At 40.3% G+C, this 11,852-nt stretch overlaps 1 protein-coding gene across 1 annotated transcript in view; it reads left to right on the forward strand.

Moving 5' to 3' along the window:
• Positions 1 to 11,852, forward strand: part of xkr6b (XK, Kell blood group complex subunit-related family, member 6b) — an 87,050-nt gene that overhangs the window by 2,322 nt on the left and 72,876 nt on the right. The window lies entirely within an intron of this gene.

The following is an 11,852-nucleotide window of genomic DNA, read 5'->3' on the forward strand; positions in this document are numbered from 1 at the left end:
GGGGGGGGGGGGGGGGGGGGGGGGGGAAGCTGCGGATGAATGTGGGAGACGGTCGGACAGTCTTGTGTGTGTGTGTGTGTTTTTTTTTTCTGGCCCACAGTAGAAGGATGTTGTGCAGGAGATAAGAGAGATTGATCACTGGTTTGTTGCAGCAGCATGTGCATCTCTTTAAACAAACAGCTTTCATATGAGTGTGTGTGCGTGTGCGTGTGTGTGTGGGGGGGGGGGGGTTGTCTGATGCATGAGAACATTTGTGCCACAGGGTCTAAAATGATTCACGCTGAGTCCAGGAGTAAAACTCAAACTCACTGACCTTTTGGGTGGTAGCAGGGGTAAAATGCCACAGGCAGTAATTTTCTATATTTTCTCTTTAGCTCACTGCCTTCCCCTCCTCTCCAGTTTTGTGTTTTTAATACCTCGTTTTCTATGATGTGCTTGAAAAGAGCATTTCCTCGCCTGAGCTGGAGATAAATTTAGAGCCTGCCGGTGCAGGAGGAGGAGATGGGTTTTCCCGAACGAAGAGATTCCTCTGAGCGTTTCTCATCTGCCTGATTCTCCAAAGTCTTGCTGTATTGATCAGCTGCAGCTGTATTTCCTCCAGTTTATTTACTCCAGTGTGGTTCGATTGCTCTTTAAGCTCACATTTGCAGTGGGAAGAACACACGGGGGAGAGAGAGAGAGAGGTAACTGGTGCCCCGTGAAATTTAGCTTCTGCTGGTGGTTGGCTAGTCAGTTATGAGCCTGTTCTGTTCCACAACAATGCATCAATGCAAGGGAACATTTGTAGTTGTGTTGCCTCAGTCACAGTTTTGTCCACGTTATGGTCACCTTCTAAACCAAATCCCCAAATTGATGGAGAGATGGAGCAAAGACCCCATATATAGCTGCAGTGTTGTAGAAATATTGCAAAAATAACAGCAGTAATAGGCTTTCAACCAATTATGAGCCATAGGGTTGGGCAAAATTATATTGTTGGCAATTAATTGTCATGAAAAACTGTCACCATCCTGTTTCAAATTTAATACATTGTTAACTGTTTTAATTAGACAAAAGTATTTAGTTATGTACTGTATTTGAACTGGCAGTGTAATTTAGAAAAATGCACAGGGGGCACCATCTAAAACTTTACCCAGAGCAACAAATCGGCTAGGACCAGCCCTGGCTGTGGCCGCTATCTTGAAAGGATTCGACTCCAGTAGTCGCACATCCAGCTGTGGATAAAATCCCTCCACTTAGATTGACAGACACACGAACTCACGCAGACACAGTTACACTATCGCCCGCCTTTCAGGGTAATAAAAGAAGAAGCTCGCGCGATGACCACGGCCTTGTTTGTGTAAATGTTATGACAGCACAGAGCCAGTAGCTGGGACTCTTGTCAGAAAGCCTTTCTCTCGCTGGACATGATCTGCCTCTCTGCTGGTGTGGAGCTGAGGGTTAAAAGCTGTTCTTGTTAGTTTAACTGGAGTTCATGACCCGTAAGAGCCACAGGGATGACCGACCTCTGATACAGAGATCATTATACTCAGAGGTCAATATTTTGTAACAATCAGAATTTTGATGATTTCCAATTATTTTTTTACTAGAAGCTTTTAAAAATTTCTTATCATACACATGAAACATTATATTGTTTTTTTAATAAATTAAGCTCAAGCACTGACAGGAACGCTTTCTCATCATTTCCATTTTTTAAAAGTTGACAAATGCTTTTAAACCCTTCTTTTTCACATTTAAATCATTCAGTTGGGGTCTATTTGCACTGTATGTTTTGTACTGTTCACTTATCTTACCATATCTAAGTTATTGTGTGGAAGTTTGGGGCAACACGTACAGAACTTCACTTCAACCATTATGCACATTACAGAAAAGAGCCATTCGTTCAGTTCACAAGGCAGATTATACCCACACTTTATTTATAGATTCTTACTTACTGAAATTCACTGATTTGGTAGAGTTTCAAACTGCACAATTTATGTATAAAGTCAGAAACAAAATATAACCAGAAAATATTCAAAACTTATTTTCTGATAGAGTGGGTGGATATGATTATAGAGAAAACCTCAACTTTAGAACTTTGAAGGCTAAAACAGCAAGGGAAAAAAATGTGCATTTCTGTCGTTGGTGTGAAGATCTGGAATAAACTCGCTAAAAAGCTGAAGCAAAGTACAAGCATGAGGTATTTTAAGAAAGAACTCAAAATGGTTATTATTCAAAAGTATAAGGATGAATAAAGGGGATGAACCTGGCTGGGTAGTACAGTCTTGTGGATGATCTCAACAATTGGGTACAGGTTTGTACATGTGTGTGTAACTATATATAGATGTGTAAAGTGGTGTGTATTATTTAGATTAATGTGCAGATAGATGAATATGTATATATAGGTGTGTATGTATTACTTTCATCTGGTTTAGGAAATATTATTATTATTATTTCATTTTTTTGTTAAGAAGGATACTGGAAATTAGAAGACAATGCGATGAATTAGAAATGGAAAAGGGGTATGATTATATAAGTTATACTTCATCATACTCCTTTTCAGACTCATAATCATTGAATAAGTGGTGTGTTTTCATGTAAATGATTATGTACATCATAGTAAGGAATGGTGTTTTATTTTTATTATTATTTGTTTTGTTTGTTTTTGTGGCACTTGTCGGTGAAATGTTTGTCTGAAATAAATTATCATCATCATCATCATCATCATTATTTAAAGTGGAACTGTAATTCTTTGGTCTAAATTCCTCCGTATTGTAACTCCACAAGCCCCTCTTTCACCCCTTTTCTGAGGTGTGTCTCAGATCAACTCGTTTTGAGGCGGTCTCTTTAAACCTTCACGCCCCCCCATCCCCTCCAGCTACCAGAGCGATGCAGTTTGATAGAGGGCTTTACTGCTATATAGCTGCGCAGAGACATTTTATTTACAAATTAATTAAAAGATGTTAACAAGAAGACTTGTCCATCCAGCCTTACATGGTCAAAATAGGACCAAACACAATATAAACATATCAACAAAGAAACTAAATGCAACTTTTCTTCACTCCTAGAGACTCGAAGTGCACAACAAAATGCATTCAACAGGAAAAAAGTGGATTTTGCGTGATATGTTCCCTTTAATGCTACATTCAAATAGTTACTTTTCTCTTCGTCTGTGCACCCGAGGAGCAAGCTGATGGCAGAAAACGCCGTGCTTACCTTGCATTTATCTCCTCAGTATTTGTTGACAGAATCCCATCTGTAATTCCACCATGTCACCGGTTCCCCCACCCTCCACCTCTCCTGATGAATCAGCCGACGCTGCCGACGGCATTAGAGATTCAGCTCAGGCGCGCGGTGGATCACACGCACGCAGAGGTGTCCCGGTGCCACGATGGACGGCTTAATCAGTGTAAGCCCCAATTAGCTTCTCACTGAGAGAGAACCGCATTTGAGTCCCCCCTGCAGAAATCCATGTGGGAAGATTTGGGATCTCGGTGTTACGGGGAACCCCTGTTTGATCGGATCTGTGCAGCCCTGGGAATTTATAGGGCACTTACATTTTGAAAGTTTAATACGAAACGACTTCACATGTTGGATATCCAGGAATTTCACAAAAACTGGAGATGAGGGGAATTCCTGTCTTTCAGGACAAAACGTTTAAATGTCATAATCTGGTTTGTTGGATTACGCTTTAATCCAGTTTAAGAACAGGCTCACAGCCAAGCGACATGAGGAGGAGAAAAAAAAAACAAAGTTGCCTCATGGTTGACATCTGCCTCGGTTTTCTTGCCTGGTAAATATTATTACAGACTGCGAAGGAGTTAACGAAAGCCTCTCTTGGCTGGCTGGGCAGCTTGTGTTTGCCAAAAAAAAAAGCTTCTTTTTTTCTTCTTCTTCTGATGCAGTAAAGCAAAGTGTTGAGATGTTACAATGCAAACAGTTGCCACATTGAGGGAGGGGAAAAAGCAAATACAGTTGTGGGGGGTGGGTGGATGAAAAGGTGACAATCAGCATAATTGTGCTAAAAAATTGGAAAACTTCTGGTTCGGTCTGTTCTGCCTCGATCTCCCTGCAATGCCTTTTCTCATGGGTGACAGCAAATTATTATATCATGTTTTGGGGGGGTGGGGGTGGAAACTTGTTTGCCAACATTGTTGTGTAATAGAAATCATAGCAAATAACTATTTTATCCTCAGAGGACAAAAAAAAGATGAGAAGAGCACGTTAGCTCAGATGGAAAACACTTATTTTTTATTAAGTGACACATCCGACCCTGGTGAGTCTTATTCACCGACGCCAGTGTTTCTCTGGTGCGTACCAGTGCATCTCTGCTCATTTTCTCATTAGCGAAGATAACAGGGAACCAACCTTTAAAGCTAGCTCTCCATGAAAACCCCCAATTACGTGACGGGAGGAGCGCATCAAAATGCAAGAGAAGACAGCTTTCTTGGGAACGCTTCACAGCTGGGGGTAAAGTGACGGAAAGCTATAAATAGCAGATAAATATGGGTTTTCTGTAATTCAAGAAGCAGAGAAAGAGAGACGGGGGGGATCTAAAAGGGGGGATTCAATTACTGTTTTGATTTTTGTGTCATCAAGGTTCAGATTGGGTTATTGAATTTTTTTTACAGAAAAGCTGTGGATTTCGTTTGAATCCAGATGTTTCGAGTGATAGAATGTGCTGTAAAAGTCAACATGTTTGTTTTTCGGTAACTTGTAGAGGCATATTCCTAAATAAATGCGTAGCTGACACGTTGAGCTCATTTCATCCAATTTCCTGCAGGCAGGAGCACCTTTCTGTTACTGCAGGGAGCTCCCTGAACTCAATGACTGAGTACAAAAGGCGCGTGAAAATGTTGATATTTCACTGCTTTAAGCCATGCTTCCTGAGCAAAACATTTTGTTTTTTTTTTTCCTCATGAAAACCTTGGGGGTCCTGATATGTCATGTTCCTCTGCTGCCTCCCCACCCTGATCGGCGGAGCGTGCAAAGACACATGTAGCCATATCAAGCACATGGATGGGTTTCATGACCAAAACTCTTTAACCACATCACATTTATGTGCTCATGTGAACATACACAAACTGCACCTCAGGGGAACAGATAAGAGATCATCTCTTTGTATGATATACTCTAAAAGCAGTTTCATGTTGCTGCGATGCTGGAAATATTCATAAAATGACACTTCCATATCCTGTTTGTTAAAAAAAACAGGATATGAGTATTTGCATCGATATCAGGGAGAGATGGTGCAATGAGCTCTTTGGCAGCAAGGCCTGCCTAATTACATTTTCTCTCAAGCAAAGGCTCAAAATACATGTTACTAAAAGAAGCAGGAGACCAATTATGGGTCCTAGAAATTTTTATGGTATGTCTGTGGGCTATCCAGACCATGTTCATTCAATTTAATGCACAAAATAATTCTCAGGTAATAAAATTTCCCATTTTCTAGTTCTGCCTGCTCTGACTTCCGTTCAGAAGAGCTGTTTATGTTAATGAGCTCTGTTGGTAACGCCCTCCAAAAATCTGTTGACATTAACTCCGCCCTCCAAAAATCTGTTGACATTAACTCCGCCCTCCAAAAATCTGTTGACATTAACTCCGCCCTCCAAAGCCAGCGTTCACATTAGCATGGGTAATAATAGCAGAAGCTCCGTTGTACAACCATATGAGACCCTGTGAGACCCAGAGGCAGAGTTGGTCGCAGCTTCTTTTTTCTCTCTCCCTCCTCTGCTCTGCGCTCACTCTGCATGCTGTTACCAGAGCAGGGAGCAGCAGCGGTCACAATACCTCAGAAACTCGACCAAATAGGCTTTAACAAGGCTTTAATAAGCTAAACAATAGAGGTACATGAGAAAACGTGTTCATAACGAACGAAAATAAAATAATTAAATTGTGTCCGTGCCGGTCTCAAACCCTAATTTCCCACTCTCTGGTCCAAAACTCTACCCATTGCCCTATTGGAGGCTTGTTTGTGAAATGAGCTGTGCATTGCACAACAACAACCGTGATGGCTTTTTGTACTGAGGAGGTGAAGTGTCACCCGGGTGAGGGGCTAAACTCAGGTTCCGGTGGGTTGTCGTACGGCTTGTGACATCACAAAATGATGGAAGTATAAAACTTGTCATTAAAATACATTAAAAATACGTTTACTTACAGTAAATATGCCCCTGGGTGCATTTTTTTTGTCCTAGGACTGTTTTTTAAGAAGTACATACCCAAAATTGAGTAAAAAACTTTTAAAAGTGAATTTTGCATAATAGGTCCCCTATAATCAATAATACTATCATGTGTCAAACTTAAGGTCCACGGGCCATTTGTAGCCAACCGGGGCATTTTATGTGGTCTGTGCGATCTTCAAAGATGTAATAATGTCTTAAAATAATGTAAGCATATGCTGCTTTAAAGCCAGCATTGACCATAAACTACATCTCCCATAATGCATGTTTCTTTCTTTTTATTTGGATCCCCATTAGTTGCAGTTTCTGCAACTACTGTTGATTATTTTACCCACAAAATTAAATCATCCCAACAGGTGGACAGGATATGAAAGTAGCCGGTGAAATTTGCAATGTAAAATCTCCGTTTCACTGCAATTTTCTGCTTGAGTTTCTTCATATCACAAAAGCCTCCCGGAGCTGCGGTTTGGATGTGAACGACCCCATACCCTCGTAGATCTTTTGCATGAGGATGCTCCAAAAGTTCTCAATAAGGGTTGAGGTCAGGGGATGGTGGGGGGAGGCCACCACGAGTTTCTCTCCTTTCATGACAGCAGCCGATGATACAGAGGCCTTCTTTGCAGCATGAGATGATTTTAGACTTCATGCATTTCTGGGGCCACTGCCGTTTCTGCTTGTGAGCATTAATTATGGGTGGTCGAATAGAAGTTTTATGTATAACTGCAAAGCCTCTGGAGGATCCTACACCTTGATGTTCGCAGGACTTCAGAGGCAGCAGGAGCTTCAAATATTCACTGCTTTTTTAGTGGACTTTTTAGCAGCTGCTCTCTTATTTCGATGTATCCGTCCGGCAGAATTTATCCTCGTTGTGCCAGTGTCGGCACAAACCTGGGTGTGTTCTGAATCAGCCCCAAATCTCTTAGAATAATCACGCTTAGGTTTTTGGGAAATATCTGAGGTTTTCTTTCCCATATTGCTTAATAAAGGTTGATCTGCTTAATAATGTGGAACATACTTCTTCTGTAGTTTTTCCTGGCAAACTAATCACAGATGTCTGAGACATAATAAAATTTATGACAATTAAATACAGTTTGCACAAAAACTTGGAACATGGTGTAGATCAGACTTTCCAGAGCTTCAGTTTACTTCACAAATTTACGTTCTACTGTTTTGTCCTTGCTACAACTGTAGCTTGCACGCCAGTGGAAAGTGGCTCCTGATGATGTAGGATTTGTTGACTTTGAAGACTTGCTTGCTTAGCTTCTTCTGTTTGTAGCGTTTGCATCGAATCAACCTTCAGTTCTCCCCACCGCCATCTGTTATTTCTATACTTAAAAAAACAACGTTAAATGTCAATTTTTCTAGAATTGTGCACAATGTGTACATCCCTAACCTCGCTGCTTATTATTATTCTTATTACCATGGTTTAAAGCTATTTTTCACGAAGTTTCCCTCAGCTTACTGCATTATACTGATTTATATTTCAGCCTTGCTTTTTCTTACAAAAAGAGGCTCACATTCCCAGATGTACTATTTGAGATGATCGTCTCTGTACTCTCCATCCATTAGTGCTCCTCATAAGCTCGAGCCACTGCATCACCTTCTGTTTTCCCCCAGCAAAGTTAGCATGTGTTTTTATTTTTATCCCCCCCATCGCTTACACCTATTAATGTTCTTAGACTCCTCATAAAGCCTGTTATCCTCCTCCATCCATCTTACAGGCACACACCACGCTGTGCGTTCCTCTGTCCTGCCTTATCCTCTCCTCGCCGGCTGCAGTTAGAAAGATGGAGCTCACTATACCGTTTGCTTGAAGCCATGTCCCTTACTGCTAGTTAAAGTCATCATGCCCGCTCCCTCCTCTCTGTCTTTTGCTTCTTTCTCCTGGTCTCTCCTTGTGCTGCCTTCAACAGAAAGCTGCACTTGACCTCCATTTCTGTCGTGGAAAGTGGAGCATCTGGCTCCTGCCCCCATCCCATCATCCGTTCTCCTTCCTCCAATGTACAACACGTCTTTTTACTCCCAGAAGAGGCCCATTTTATTTTATTTATTTATTTATTTATTTTGGGGGTGGGGGGGTTTGTTTTTTTCTCATCGCTCCCATTCTGTTCTCATTTCTAACGCCCTGACAAGACGTCTCGTTTCAGCAGGAAAACCGCTACCCTTTGGTTCACGAGCCGACCTGTGGATTCATGACTCTGCTCCTGCACTAAATGAAATTCCTTTTAGACTCGCAGCTACTCTTTTGTGCCTCGTTGAAAAGAACGCTCACAATAGAGCGAATCAATATGAGCGACAAGAGTTTGACTTTTGACTGTAACATCTGAAGAGTCTGTAAAAATGCGGCGATCCAAATGTTGATATTATTGCAGATTCCACTAGAAATCAACGCGATGATGTGTTCAAAGACCAAGGAAGCTGGATGTGATGTTTGTGTACTCAGTGTGAAAAGTGGTTGTGACAGGCACAATTTTTTTCCCTCTGCTCCTTTTGTATGGGGCGCCAAGCGCAAAATGACATTTAAATAAATGTCACTAAAATATTTTCATTATTTAGCTCACTTTCTGAATGTTGAAAAATTTCCACTACATTTTATTGTTATTTAGCTCATTGTACATTTTACTGAATGTTAAATTTAAATGTTTAAAAAATGTGTGTATTAAATCCTAAATCTAAAAGCGTAAATTTAAATATAAAAGATAAATCCTAAATGTTGAAGTTCACATTTAAGTATTTCAGAATGGAACACAGCTAATTGCAATTTGGTGCTCGTCTCTTGTTATGATGTCATCATTCTGAGACGATAGCAACCTCCAATACTCCAACACTGCAACACTTCCCTGCAAGACCAAACTTGACCTGTGTCCAAACGGCACTTCAATTGTCAGACCACAGGTACCATCCAATTTATTGTTTTCAATGAACATATTTAGCATTAGAAGCGTTTAGCATTGTTGCAGGATGATGACATTATCCTGGTTAGCTAACGCTAATGTAAGTTTCCACATTTAATTTTCACACTTAGATTTACAGTTTGAAGTGCAGCTCGAACACCAGGCGCAACTGCAAGTTTGATGTCTTGTGGGGAAGTATTAGCAGAGTTAGCAGTGACAGCGGCGTTGGTAGCATTAGCAGTTGTTTTGTCGCAGGATGATGATGATGTCATAACAAGAGCCACCAACAGCAGAGGCTGCATTCCATTCTGAAATACTTAAATATAAGCTTTATCATTTAGCTGCACCATTTACATTTAACTTTTATCGGAATCAGAATCTGCTTTATCAGCCAAGTATGTTGACAAACATACCAGCTGTTCATGTCTCTCCAATATACGTACAATTTGTGATACACAATGACAAAAGCACAATAGGATATAAAATAAACCATATTAAATGTAGACATAACATTTAAATTTGACATTTAGTAAAAATTAGCAAAATGTAAAAAGAGGGAGCTAAAAAACTATTAAATGTTAGTGAAATTTTTTACTTGTATTTTATGCTCAAAAATAAATATGTTGCTGACCTTTTTTAACATTTCATTTTACACTTGGCGCCCCATACTTTTAAGGTTTTGATGGCGATGATGTTCTGAAAGCTGCATCAGCAGTGTTCGGTTAAGACCACCGATGTCTGAGTCTAATCATGGCCGACGCTCTGGGCGTCAGCTTGATAAACAGACAATCTCTCCTCATGAATAATGGAGCAGAATATTTAGTGCTCTTACCCTCGCCGTGTCACATTTGTAGTGTTTTTCTCCCATCCTTGCTCACCCTCGTGTTTGCACTGCAAAGCCTTACAAGCATCAGCGAGCTACTAAATTCACTGAGAAACAGGCAATATGCAGATGTGCCAAAAACAAAGTCAAAGGAAAATCCAAGCATGAGTACACAACAAACGTTTTCTCTTATTTCTTTAGACATATTTATCTCAGTGTAACCTAAACTGACATTTTCCTCATCACTTTAATCATAAAAATAAAATATTTCAAGGAGGTATTATCCATGCACATTGTTCTGTGTTAACTTCAGTTTTATGAAAAAGCTGTATATATTTAAAAAAATTGGCTTTGCAACATAGTCTAAATGCCTTGAAATAAGAACCTCCGACCATTTCAAACACTCCCACTTCAGCACATTTTCACAACAGTGGTTTGGGGGAGGAGTGCTCTGCGAGGCAGGAGCTCAGTTGCAGACTGAGCTCCTGGGAGGAGCTTTGTGTAAATAGGCGGGGCTTTGTACCAGCAAGTTTTTAAGCAACGCCAAATGCATACCACAGGGGATTCGAGGATTTCTCAAATAAAGCAACACTCTGGGTATGTTTTTGATGAGGGAATGACATTATAACATGATTTAAAGCTCATATAATTTCATTTTGCACAACGCCCTCCCGCACCCTTTAAAAGGTGGCGTTTATTTTCTCTTTCACCTCCAAATATCTACAATACCAAAATGTCAAACGCCTTTTCGAAAGGCATCTCCAAACATTTTCATTGTAGCCATAAACCGGCACGAATCCTGGTGTAATAAATTTCCTTTATGTGACACCTCCTGTAAGAACATTCTGATCTGCCCCACATAGTGTCAGGTTCAGATATAGAACAGCCCGCATTCAGGCCTCCTTGCTCGGGAGTCCATCTCCGTCCTTCCTGTGTCCTTCTTCTCCAAGTGTGATAGAGGCTGGATGGCTTATTTCCTGTGGCTGGATGGTGAGCAGAAGGAGCCACATTTGGTTGACGAAGTCGATCTGAGAAGAAAATCATCAGCTCAGGTCATCAGTTAAATGTCGAACAGAGTCTCCACTTTAAGCCTGAGTGGCATCACTAAAACTTTTTACTTTGTTTCTGCAGTGTCTTGCCACACTTTCTGTTTACTCTCACAATGAACAAATATATTTATATATATATACTGTATATATACCTGCTTATTACTCATGCCATATATCTATAAATTTCAGCATGAATATGCATGCAATAGGGGGAAAGGGGGAATGAATGTTATTTTGCCATACGCTTTAGTGAATAGTGAGAAGCACCATCCAACATGGTGCTGAGTAAAACACCACACGAGCTGAGGAGCTCTCTGCAAAAATACACCACAAAGACAAGATTTTTAATGTTAAAATAAATAAACTTTTATTTTTTTAACAAATACTCCCTCATTATGAATTTGCAGCCTGCAACACATTCCAAAAAAGCTGGGACAGGGTCGTGTTTACCACAGTTACATCAGCTTCAAGTGTTTGGGAACTGAGGACACTAACAGTGGAAGCTTTGCTGTACAACTTCAGTTACTCAACAATTTCTCCATTATTGTTTTCACTGCATTTCCAATTCAAAATGAGTGAAAATTAAACAAAAAAAACAATAAAGCTTATCTGTTTGAACATTAAATATCGCATCTTTGTAGCATGTTCAACTGACTAGTTGAAAAGCGCATATCATCATGTTCTGTTTGTATTTATGTTTTAAACGACGTTCCAGTTTCACTGGAATTGGGGTTGTACGTCTATTTTCATTGATATAACCTAAAACTAAAAGAATAGTTCAAATGAAGGCAGCATGTGGAGGAACGTTGTTCCACTTCCTCTGCAGTAGCTTTAGGAATGAAACAGCGTCAGTGAAATATTTTCAGCCACCGTGTCTAAATGGATTATTCCAGTCTTCTTTTTAGTGCTGCTGGGCTGCTCTGTATATATA

The sequence above is a fragment of the Austrofundulus limnaeus genome, unplaced genomic scaffold (assembly GCF_001266775.1).
Source record: "Austrofundulus limnaeus strain Quisiro unplaced genomic scaffold, Austrofundulus_limnaeus-1.0 Scaffold205, whole genome shotgun sequence".
Classification (NCBI taxonomy): Eukaryota; Metazoa; Chordata; class Actinopteri; order Cyprinodontiformes; family Rivulidae; genus Austrofundulus; species Austrofundulus limnaeus.